Raw genomic sequence first — 12110 nt, 5'->3', positions numbered from 1 at the left:
CACTGCCGGATATTCCATCTATGAAGTGTTCTGGCCGTTTTTCTTCGATGGAGCCGTTAGTTTTACAACTAGTTGACGTTAAAACACTGTTGTGTTCAAAAGTACTTCGATATAAAGGATAACAATATTTAACCATGTTCGATATTTGCGGGTTTGGCTGTATTCGTGCTGCAAAAATAACAAGCGCGCAATTTCTGTGCTAACAATTTCGAGCACCATAACAGAGTTTGAGAATTGGGGCCCCAAGGAGCATGAAGACCCAAGAAATTTTCGAGTCGCAGGGCGCATGTGCAGAACCCGAGCCACACTCTTAAAAAAAAGGTAGTGCTACTTACTAACTTTGAGGTAGTAAATTGTTGTCACAACATTCACTACCTAAGTAGTAACTGCAGGTAGTAAACGGCAAGGTAGTAAAGTTACTACCATGTCATTTACTACCTGCAGTTACTACATACCAGAAGGTAGTAACAGAAAGTTAGTAAATTTACTACCATGACGGTTACTAGTTCCTTTTACTACTTATTGGAAGGTAGTAAGCTAAGCTAGTAACATTACTACCATGACGGTTACTAGTTGCTTTTACTACTTATTGGAAGGTAGTAAGCTAAGCTAGTAACATTACTACCATGACGGTTGCTACTTGGTTACTGAATGCAGGAAAATAGTATTTGAAAGTTAGCAAACTTCCACCGTGAATGTTAGCTATTTGCAGCAACTACTGATGAAAACTTGCTACACCATGGCAACGTCAGTCAACTTCATGAACTAGAAAAATGCATCTTACTTAATACAAAGAGCATGCATCAGCTAATCTCACATAAGTATATCCCTTATAAAAATATATAATGTATTTCAATAAAGAGACTGTTTTGAGACATCAGAATCATTAGACTGTCTTACGCCAGTCTAATGCACTTTCTAATCCACACCTAATGAGGGTCTACTAGAAATTGGCTGCTGTTAGTGTGTACAATTTTGATGCATGAGTTTCAGCGTATTGCAGCCTTATGCCTGCAACAGCATGTTTGCTGCACACAGTTAATAAATCTTTTTGTGGTTAACAATACAAAAGTGTGTACGCTTTAGAGGTTCGTAACAAAAATATTAGCAGACCATTTCCAGCAATGACTATATCAACAGCGTTCTTTACATGTAAGAGTATTTTGAAGCCAATAAGCAATCTTGTAGGCCTATGATGCAGGCATTTGGAAACAAGCTCTACATTGTCAATTTATTCAGTTTTAATGGGACAATAAATGGGGCTAGTTCATTCAATTCCCATGAAAGTGCAGTTCTATAATCACAAACAAACAAATATGACGATACGAGAAGTTTCCAGGAGTAAGCGCTTTTTTATTTAATTTCTCGACGCGGCACTGACGATAGGATCTCCTGTGCTGCATTGTTGTGGTGGTACAGTTGCTGTATTTGAAACCTGCAAGAGAGAATGTGAAAATGTAGTTTGGCACTGAAGCGAACAGCTTAGACAACACATCAACAGATGCTGCAATTTATGACTGATGACTTTCTGTTTCGAAATAGTGATATCATTTTTACCATTTTATTTGAATAATCCATGTGTATTCAATGTCCATCCCCATAGCCTTGGCTTCATGCTGCTTTGATCAAAAACATGAGAAAACAAACCGCTATACAGCACTTCTGCAGGCTGTGGTGTCATAGATAGGCCAGCTATCATATACAGACCGATTAGCTCGGTCAGCTTCTTTGATGTAACTTTGCATAATAGCGTCCTTTCACTACTCAAATGGTACTCCATGCATGACTCCTGGGTGCATCAGTAGGCCTATTCCACTCGATTGTTTTAAAGAAAACTATCACAGAGCAATTTGTAGCTCATGCTCAGCTTGTGCAAGGTGCAGTTGAGCAATAGGCACGTGGAATGTGGAGCTGCATCTTGGTGATACAGCAACACAAATACTAAATTCTAGTCAGAAGAATGATAAAATGGTGGTTTCTGTAACAACCCACAATACATTTTATCAATATGCATGTTGCAACAGGTTACGAATCATTTCTACAAAAATTTAGAAACGGACCATTAGAGGAAGCAAGCCAAAGGTATATTCACCAGGTACCTTGAACAGGTCACAAAAGTTTTATGAAAATGGAAATACTTGTTCGTGGTTCCATGCTTAAGAGTACGCACTTACAATATCAGCTAGCAAATATTGTATAGTCATGAAATTGATCACGTATCTTTTACAAACAACAGAAGAATCTACAAGAGGATATAGGTGGGCTAGTCTGTTCATGAACATTGTGGCAAAGCAGCGCAGACAACAGGACGAAGAACATACAGGACACAGCGCTAACTATCAACTGATTTCTTTATTGGAAAGGCAGGGAATATATAGGCCGGCAAACAAAAATCGAAAAATGGCACAAACGCTATCGAGTGATTCAGCTGGCTGGCATTACTATCAATTTCATAAGGGTGTACAAGGTGTGACAAAAGCAGATTTCATTAAAACATAAACACGAGCAAGAAATGGCAAAAAAGAACGATGACATGGCGGTCGTACGAAACTGATTAAAACCACTAAAATCGGACATCCATAAATCAACAAAAACCATGAACTGGGGACTAACAAAGAAAGGTTTGCAAGCAAGTGACAGCAAGGCTAGAAAACCGCAATCATGAACAATAAAACAGAAAACAAAACAAGAAAACAAAAGCATTGACAATAAGCTTACTGATCACAATTGAGGCTCATGGCAGCTAATTTCTTCGTCAAAGAGTGCTAGTGATGGCGCACTAACGCAAGCTGCTCCCCTTTTGTGAATTATGTGCGCCTCACAAATTTCGTGTGCTCATTGATCCTGATACTTCAGAACTTGCACATTGTCAAGCAAAGGGGAGCAGCCACATGCCAGGTTACAATGCCAGCTACAATGCCAGGTTACTGCCTGTTGCTGCTTTTAAAGAATTGGCATGTTCACGCATTCTGTCATTCATGCACCGTCCGATTTGTCCTACATATGATTTCCGCATCATAATGGAATGTCATAAACGACGTTCTTCACGCATTAAATGAAACGATTTCTGTGCTTCTTGTCACAGCAAGAGGAGATTGTTTCATCCCTGTTCAACAGCCTGCATAAGGAGGCCAGATGGTTTGGGGCGGAAAACAAAACTCGTACGCCTACTCTGCCTGCAGCCTTATTCAACCTATGAGAGAAACCGTGAATGTAGGGAATGACAGCCAAGCGAGAGCGAGTGTGCTCATTTGGCGTGTTATTTCTCGTCGTTCTAAGAGTGACCAGCAGCTTTTCAGCTAGGGAGCTCAAAAGAGTGCTGGGGAACCCTGCGCTCCTCAAGCGTTTCACCTGAATCATAAAACTTGTTTCTGTTCGATGAGGGCATGATTAGACGAGGGCGCTTCTCATGGCGGAATAAGCTATTTCTCTTAGCTAGCTTAAAGTCCGCGAAAGAATACGGAAGCAAGTTCTTCTGAGACTGCGGAAAATAACTCCAGCAGATGTGGTCTTCATGGACTACGAGCAGCAAAACCAAGAACCTTAGCTCACTTTGTACCAATACTTCTTTAGTAGTTGGCAAATCTTGGAGGTTCTCGTCAAATGCGCAATGAATAACGTCAATGGTGGTGAATATTGAAGGAAACTTCTTCGTCCAGAAAAAGGCTGTGTGTACACGGTCATGCGTCGCGCCTGCGCTGAGTGATCTCTTGGTGACGCAGTACGATAGAGACCTTGAGGCCTGCCTGCAGTCTTCGAATGTATCAAATGTATTCAGGTACGTCGACGATTACCTTGTGATCCTGCGATCCTCAACAGAGGTACCAACCGAGGCCGTTGACGTTATTCACCGCGCCTCTGACGAGAACCTCCAAGATTTGCAAACCACTAAAGAAGTACCCGTACAAGGTGAGCTGAGGTTCTTGGATTTGCTGCTCGTAGCCCATGAAGACCACAGCTGCTGGAGATATTTTCCTTGGTTTCAGAAGAATTCGCTTCCGTATCCTTCTGCGTACTCTAAGCTAGTTAAAAAAGGAATAGGCTATTCCACCATCAGAAACGCCCTCGTCCGATCATGCCCTCAGTGGACGGAAACAAGTTTTGTGATTCAGGTGAAACGCTCGAGCAGCGCAGGGTTCCCTAGTGCTCTTTTTAGCTCCCCAGCTGAAAAGCTGCTGGTCACTCTTAGAACGACGAGAAATAACAGGCCAAACGAGCACACTCGCTCTCGCTTGGCTGTCGTTCCCTACATTCACAGTTTCTCTCATAGGTTGAAGAAGGCTGCCGGCAGAGTAGGCGTAAGAGTTTTGTTCTCTGCCCCAAACCGTCTGGCCTCCCTATGCAGGGCAGTGAACAGGGATGAAACAATCTCCTCTTGCTGTGACAAGAAGCACCAGAAATCGTTTCACTGAATGTGTGAAAAACGTCATGTATTACATTCCATTATCATGCGGAAATCACATGTAGGACATACTGGACGGTGCATAAATGACAGAATGCGTGAGCATGAGAATTCTTTAAAAGCAACAACAGGCAGTAACCTGGCATTGTACATCATGTGGCTGCTCCCCTTTGCTTGACAATGTGCAACTTCTCATGAAATATTGAGATCAATGTGCACACAAAATTTGAGGCGCACATAATACACAAAAGGGGAGCAGCTTGCTTTAGCGCGCCATCACTAGCACTCTTTGACAAAGAAATTAGCTACCTTGAGCCTCAATTGTGATCACTACTCTTGTTGCAGGCCCGCAGCCAGGAATTTTTTCGGAGGGGGGCCCACTTGTTGAAAGCCTTGACTATTTGAGAAAAACGCCTATTTTCATGATTTATTTTCGATAAAACACCATGTGTCCTCAAAATTTCGGAGGGAGGGGGGGGAGGAGGGCGAGCCCCTCCCCCCCCCTTCCCGCATGGCTACGGGCCTGGCTTGTTGTCACATGTTTTTGTTTTCTGTTTGATTGTTTGTAGCTGCAGTTTTCAAGCCTTGCTGTCGCTTACAAACCTTTTTTTTAGACCCTGGTTCTTTGTTTTTGTTGATTTATGAGTCAGGTTTTAGCGGTTTTAATTGGTTTGGTACTGACCACCATGTCATTGTTATTTTTTGCCATTTTTTTGCTCGTCTTCAAGTTTTAATGAAATCTGCTTTTGCCGCATCTTGTAAACCTTATCCGAATTGATAGTAATGCCGGGCGGCCGAGTCACTTGATAGTGTATGTGCCATTTTTCGATTTTTGCTCGCCTGCCTACAGATTCTCTGTCTTCCCAATAAAGAAATCAGTTGATTGCCAGCGTTGTGCCCTGTATGTTCTTCGTCCCGTTGTCTGCGCTGTTTTGCCACAAAGAAGAATCCACATTCGAGTGTGTTGTTACTTATTAAACATCTTGACAGGATAGCACAGCTACTCAAGAAAAGAGCACATGTCAATGCTGAACTCACAACTAACTTTTCTAGAAATCACGCAGATGCTCAAAATATCACCTGAACCCAAGTGTTTTCACAGAGATAACATCATTTACAGTGCATGTACAAACAGTAAAATGCAGTAATCAAATGTATACCCAGGAGAGAAGCAAGGAGCACTGTCCACTTATTATCTTGTGCTTCCTCCTGAGTATTTACCAACATGCCCAGTTACAAGTATTGCTAAAAAGTACACCCTTCCACCTTAGTATCAATTTAATGAACAGTTCAACTTTGCTGTCAAACAAGGCTATTCAAGGCATCGTCATACAGTGCATTACACATATCTTTGTGTGGTAAGGCTCAATCTGTCTCATGAACCGTGTGACGTACAGATTCATGGTACCTTTATAGATGTGGTGGGGTCATGTTCCAAACAATGTGATGAAACATACGGGTATGCCCTGCCTTCTAATGAAGGCTCTCTCCGATACAGATTATAACTCTCAGGCTTATCGATTATTTGACAACAAGGCTTTGTTAGAAGGAAATAAGTGCTTAAAGCTAGGTTGCGCCACAACCTATAAAAATATCATAAATCTGTTCATACATAGCAGTAAGGTCAGAAGAGGGAATATTAAGGCCCACCACATAGAGAAATAGAGCATCGGAATGCACTGTGAAAGTGTGTCTTAGAGCTTTGCACGAGTCAGTTTTGTATCACTTGATAATATAGTGGCAGAATATATATGTTTTATTGCCTTTTGCTGTTTGTAAATGCCTGCAGATGATGTCATCAATGCAAGAAGACATGGGTACGCATAATATTGAAACCATTTTGTTTATCGCAGAGACTAGTGAGGACAGGACAAGAAGGGACACAGATAGGCACTAACTTTTAAGTGTTTTTTGGACTCACATCACACATATTTATAATTTATAACGAAAAACTTCAACATGCGCAGGCACAGCTGCGTCCAGGAAAAATAGTTCTTTCTTTGACAAATAGTGTAATGACACACTAACGCAATCTCGAGAATATGAATACTTGCTGATTCAATGATCAATGCAGTACAGTTTCTTTACTGTTTGGCAAACTGGCAATCCCTGCCTTTCTTTACATTGTTGCAATGTTCCCTGAATCTTTCCTTGAGATGCTGCCCCATTTGCCCTCCATAACACTTACCTCATGATAGGGGTATCCGATAAACGGTACCTTCCTTGCAGGGCATGTAACGTGTCCTGTGTTTCTTATTGCAGCCAATCCTCTCCTCTGAGTATCTGGGTTGCTGCTTTTCCATAGTTTGGCATGCTTATTTGAGGCCATGAACACTATACGGATGATCCCGAGCACCAACTGTTTTTATATTGTTGAATATCTCATGCAGATATGACATAGTGGCAAACATTTTTTGGCCATCAAGATTTGCCTTTTTTTTGGCTTGGCAACTGGAAGGTGGTTTTCTGGGTAGAGTATATGCAACCGATACAGCAAGGTGAACAGGATATCCTGCTTGTGTCAGGGGAGTTCCTTGGAAATTAAGGCTTGTCCACAAGAAACAGGAACAGAAATTTTTACCGTGTTAGCGAGCCACACAGGCATAGGCAGAAATTCATTTCGGGGAGGAGGGCGGATGGGGGCTTGGGCTCGGTCTGCTACCCCCTCGCTACGCCACTGTCGAGGCAGTCAGACAATGCACCTTTTTACCATTATTGAGTGGGATAAACTAAAAGGCAGCAATGGCTTTTTTCCCATCAGTTTGTATCCTGCTCCCCTTGCTGTATTGGCCCTGCAGAAGCCCTACTCAAAAAAACACCTTCCAGTTGCCAGGCCAAAGAAACGGCTAATCGTGATGGCCAAAATATGTTTGCCACTATGTCATACCCTGCACAGGATATCCAACAATTTAAAAACGGTTGGTGCTCGGGCAATCTTCAGCATAGTGTTCACGGCCTCAAATAAGCGTGCTAAATTATGAAAAAGTTGCAACCCAGACACTCACTTGGCTGCAATAGGAATCACAGGACACGTTATGCGCTCTGTAAAGAAGGCATCGTTTATCAGATCATGGGATAAGAATTATGTGGGGCAAATGGGGGAGTGTATCAAAGAAGGGCTCAGGGAACACTGAAACATAAAGAAAGGCAGTGATGACTTGTTACCTGAACACTGGATCATGTGTGGTTGCGTCCCGCTTTTTGATGAGTTTTATTGTGCGTAAGCACAGCGACGAAACTACTACATTAAAATTGAATCGGCAACTATTAATAATCTTGGCTGAGATTGCGTTAGTGTGCCTTCACTATCTTTAACAAAGAAATAACTATTTTTCTTCGATGTAGCTGTGCCTGCGCACGCCTGAGTCTTTTGTTTCATGGCAGCACAAACAACAGAGATGTTCGGTGGAAGATGGAGGAGGCTTGAAGAGACGAAGAAATCCTCAAACAGGGTATGTCGCTGCAGCCAACTCTTGAACGAGTAGACTTGCCTTCATCAAGATAGCAACATCAAGAATTAACAGTTGCTCCCTTTATGAAGACAACTGCAAGTTTCAAAACGTTGGCTCTGACGACATCCCATGTTCAAAAATTACGTTCCACGTGCCATGTTCAAGGAATGCAAACTAAATAATATGCATTGCACTGAAGTGCAGAAGATAGGTTTCCCACCCCTAAGCTAAAGGCCAGTATATGCTGTATCTCAATAGGTGCTACGTGTCCAAACTGTCCCAATCCAGTGATGAAAAGAAATGCCTACCACTCATTATGGCTTGCCCGGGCTTGCAGGAAGTATGCTCCTATCTTGTACTGCAACCTGTCCTCTGTGTCGGTGCCACGAACAGCTCTCTCTCATCGCTGATACATGCATAACAGATACCACAAAGAAATCTTGATTTTCATGCAAAACAAACCCAACCACATACAGATAGTGAGTACCAAACATGTCTCCAGGCAAGTCTATATTCATATATTAAAGAGATCGATCCTTCAATGAAGGGATCAGGGTGCAATAAGAACAGCTGTATTAGTGAACTAGCCACTTGCAGACTATTGAAAGAGTGTCATTGCATGCTCAACATTCACACATGTACACAGTAAGCACTTCCCAGAATATGCACATAGCCATATGGGTGATTCACATGACAAAAACGATATACACACTTTTATCGAAATATAAAAAAAAATTAAAAGAGTGCGTGGTCCATGTGCTTGGTGTGAGGTGGGAACGAGCCATACACATTGTATTACATCATGAATGTAAGCCATTCAGGAAACAAACTTTTGGTTCTCTAAAGCGAATTCACATGTAGGTTGATTTCATTTTCAGTTATGTAAGCCCTTCACAAAACCGAGAATATTTGCCAACTTTCTGTGAACTTCTGGAAACATATATGAGAATTGAGATCTTTTTCTTTTAATTTATGACCTTACAAAGCTAAATAAACACTAAATCACTGCATACTAAACCTTGGTTATGCATTTAAGTAAGAGAGCAATATTGGTACCATGTTGAGTAAAAAAAAAAAAGCGTGAAAATACAATAACTTAAAGCACCACACAATAAAGCAACGTTCTTATTACATGAGCATAATCTAAGTTATTTGTGATAGAGAACCTCGTGTGCTTCAAGATGCTAAGAAAAAATATATGACAGAACACGAGCTCACGTAGATGCTAAGAAAAAATATATAATGGCAGAACAAGAGCTCACGCATATTTTATCAAACACACAATATTGCAACAAAGAGTAGCATGTATTAGCTTAATTAACCTAAGTGAATTGACATATTCATCTAATAACACTATTTGATATAAACATGTGTTTCTTCAAATTAAGTACGCATTTTCTGGAGTGTGCACTTAGTACCAGTACGTAACGTAATTCACTCAAATACATTTACTTCAAGTGAGCTCCTTTAAAACATTATGAGGCAGCTAGGCTGAAATCCTAACCACAAAACAACTACATGAATTTCTGGCGAAAAGCTCGGGGACGCAACCACGAAAACATATCCATCATCGTGTGCGCGTGTCAGGGCTGTGTGTTTTTCTATCACGTCCCCAGTCTTGTGATGTCCCCAGTTTTGTGATATTTTTGCGCGTTATTACCGAGTTTGGTGAACTCTCGCAGCAACATCGTGAAAACATTATGGGACAACCCATGTATTTAAAAAGCAAACACTTTCTAACGGCGACAGGGGATTCTAGAAACACTCTAAAGCGATGATCTCGTACAGTAAACAGTCAAGGAATAACAGCACAACGACCCGAGGCTTGCATGATCGAAGCATAAGATCGCGTAACGCAACGCGCATCCTTCAAACATGTAATTTATGGTGGTGTATATAAGTGCACTCAAAGCACAAAACATACCTGCCTATCGGGTATCTGGTTGATCATCCTCGCTATGCCAACACGCCGGTTCCTGCATAGGAGTCATCATGGAATGAAGTAACAAAGTTATGTAGTTCAGCGACCTTCAACTTACCCAAGTTTGGCATTGGCTGTGCACTCTTCATAGTCGCTCGTCAAAAGGCTCACGCTTCCCCTCCTGTGGATCCGCAGTCGCCGCTTGTCCAAACACTAGGACGCGGATCGTCTTCGGAAGTACACTCGATATTGAATCACTCGATGAACGTGAGTAATCGATGAACAAAGCAAGAAAGCACTTTTGAGCGCGGACACAAAGCTGCGCGTCCCATGAGGCTGTGTTGAGCGGCAACGAACGACGACCATCATCCGCCACTGGATTAAGGCAGGAGAACGCCTCAACACACGGAAAATGCCCCGTCGACGAATGTCGAGTACGATAAGCACACAATAAACGCACACAATATCCATCAACACGATAAACATGCAAGCGCGAGGCACATGTGTTCACGGAAAGCGGGTTCCTGCAGTACAACGAGACCTGTTGCAACTGTTAGCTTACAGACTAAATCAAAAAGAATGTAGGTGGCAGCAGTGTCGTGCTATGCTACAGGTCATATTTTTTTTTTAGAAATAAAACGTATTTGTGGCTTTTCACACACGTTTAGGTGCAACTGCATTATTTGGTCGTTATTTATATTTAGTTTTGCAGCTATACCTATTGTGTTTGGCATATTAGAGCAAATTTCAAAGCTCACACCTGAATCAATGGTCATCTCTGAGTCTTTGTAAAGCAACGCTGCAAAGTACAGATCTCAGAGGCAATGCTTTTGTGCACTACAGGTGCCGAACACAATTTTTTTCAGAGTTAGAGGCTTTGCCGGTGCGTAGTGAAGCATGATTAACATGCATTTCCTCACAATAAGAGAGGAAGGGTGTACCTGACCAGGTGCCCATTCCTCTACTTTCTCTGCGTAGCAGCTGCTGTTGTAACAGCAAGCAGAAGCGTCAGCTGCAGGAGGGGAGTCATGGGTGCGCAACTCCCGCCTCCCTCACCCCCGCTCGCCTGAATTTACCGACGAGGGAGGGTGGGTGCTTACCGACGAGGAAGGGGAGGGTAAGGGGGGGGGGGGGGTATGCGGGTGCGCTTACGTTGCCAGCCACTGTTCCAGCCGTATTTTTGTTGTAAACGTATAGCTGATATTTAAGTGCACTTTCAAATTCTGACAACGATATGACAGGTTTATCTCGTGTGCTTTCCTCAATGTTCACTGTTCAGCTAATCCAATCCCCCAACCTCCGGGCAAATGGAAAACTGACGCTTTTTTTTTAACTGTTCGGGGTATCGCTTCACCGCATGCGATCGACACTATTCTTGTTAGTCAATTAGTGAGCGCTTCGTTATATCCGGTGGATAACCTTCAAACTATATTGAGTTTTAGAACCTTGTCGTACACTTGGTGCATGAGTATTTTGTTGCTTTCGGTTCTGGTGCACAAACATTCCTTGGTGGCTTTCCCTGCAAATTTGTATTTAGACCATGCACATGGGATGTCACTGCTCAGTGTAGCCTATTTATTTACTATGCGTGTCATCCGATAGAGCACAGTTAATTCTTGCGTAAGAATACTCTTGCCCTTTCTATCTCGCCAAAACGAAAAACGCTACACTCTCGCATTGAGAATAATGTTGCGCAATAAAAATATTTGTAAAAAAGCATTGTGTGGTGTCAATAGACCTATCTTCAACCAATTCACATCCCCTTTCACCCACTGACGACATGTTACTCTAGATGCGGCTGCACCCCCTTTCTTTACACGTCAGAAGCGGACGTATGTGTGCAAGTACGCAAGTAGTAACGTTTACTAACATGCCACCTAGGCAGGTAGTGCCGTTTACTACCTCTGACATTTACGACCTCGTGTGTACTTCTGAGGTAGTAAAAGGACCGCAATACGTAGTAATGGGATCACAAAGGTAGTAACGGGTCCCGTTACTACCTTTTCTACTACCTTTTTTTTAAGAGTGCACTCTTGCGCTCGCGTTGACCCAAGGCCCAAAAATCGAAAACTAGCGCAGGTCCGCAAGGCATCCTCGGTAGAGAGCGACACGACGCAGACGCAGCGTGGGCCACGACGCGGTAGGGCCCGCGTCTAGAATAATTTTAGTTTGGCCACGCTTGGCGCCCCGTACGTTTGACCCAATTCTCATTCTGCTGCTCCCCCGAACGCAAGAGCAGCTGCCCAACGCAGCTTGTGGAGCCAGCGTCTTGGGTCCCCAATTCTCAAACTCTCAATTTGTTCTCTACTATGAGAGAGCAGCATGGCGTCCCACT

General features: G+C 42.7%; 1 long non-coding RNA gene across 1 annotated transcript; it reads right to left on the bottom strand.

The window, feature by feature from the left end:
- Positions 1 to 984: 984 nt before the first annotated feature.
- On the bottom strand, positions 985 to 10328 carry LOC125759293 (uncharacterized). The gene is made up of 4 exons (XR_007416865.1): positions 9894 to 10328; positions 9779 to 9830; positions 8163 to 8260; positions 985 to 1435 (listed from the first exon to the last, which is right to left on the bottom strand). It is a non-coding gene; the product is annotated as an uncharacterized LOC125759293 (long non-coding RNA).
- Between the last annotated feature and the right edge of the window lie 1782 nt (positions 10329 to 12110).

This window comes from Rhipicephalus sanguineus, chromosome 7 (assembly GCF_013339695.2).
Source record: "Rhipicephalus sanguineus isolate Rsan-2018 chromosome 7, BIME_Rsan_1.4, whole genome shotgun sequence".
In the NCBI taxonomy this organism is placed as follows: Eukaryota; Metazoa; Arthropoda; class Arachnida; order Ixodida; family Ixodidae; genus Rhipicephalus; species Rhipicephalus sanguineus.
This window is presented reverse-complemented; position numbering and strand designations above follow the sequence as displayed.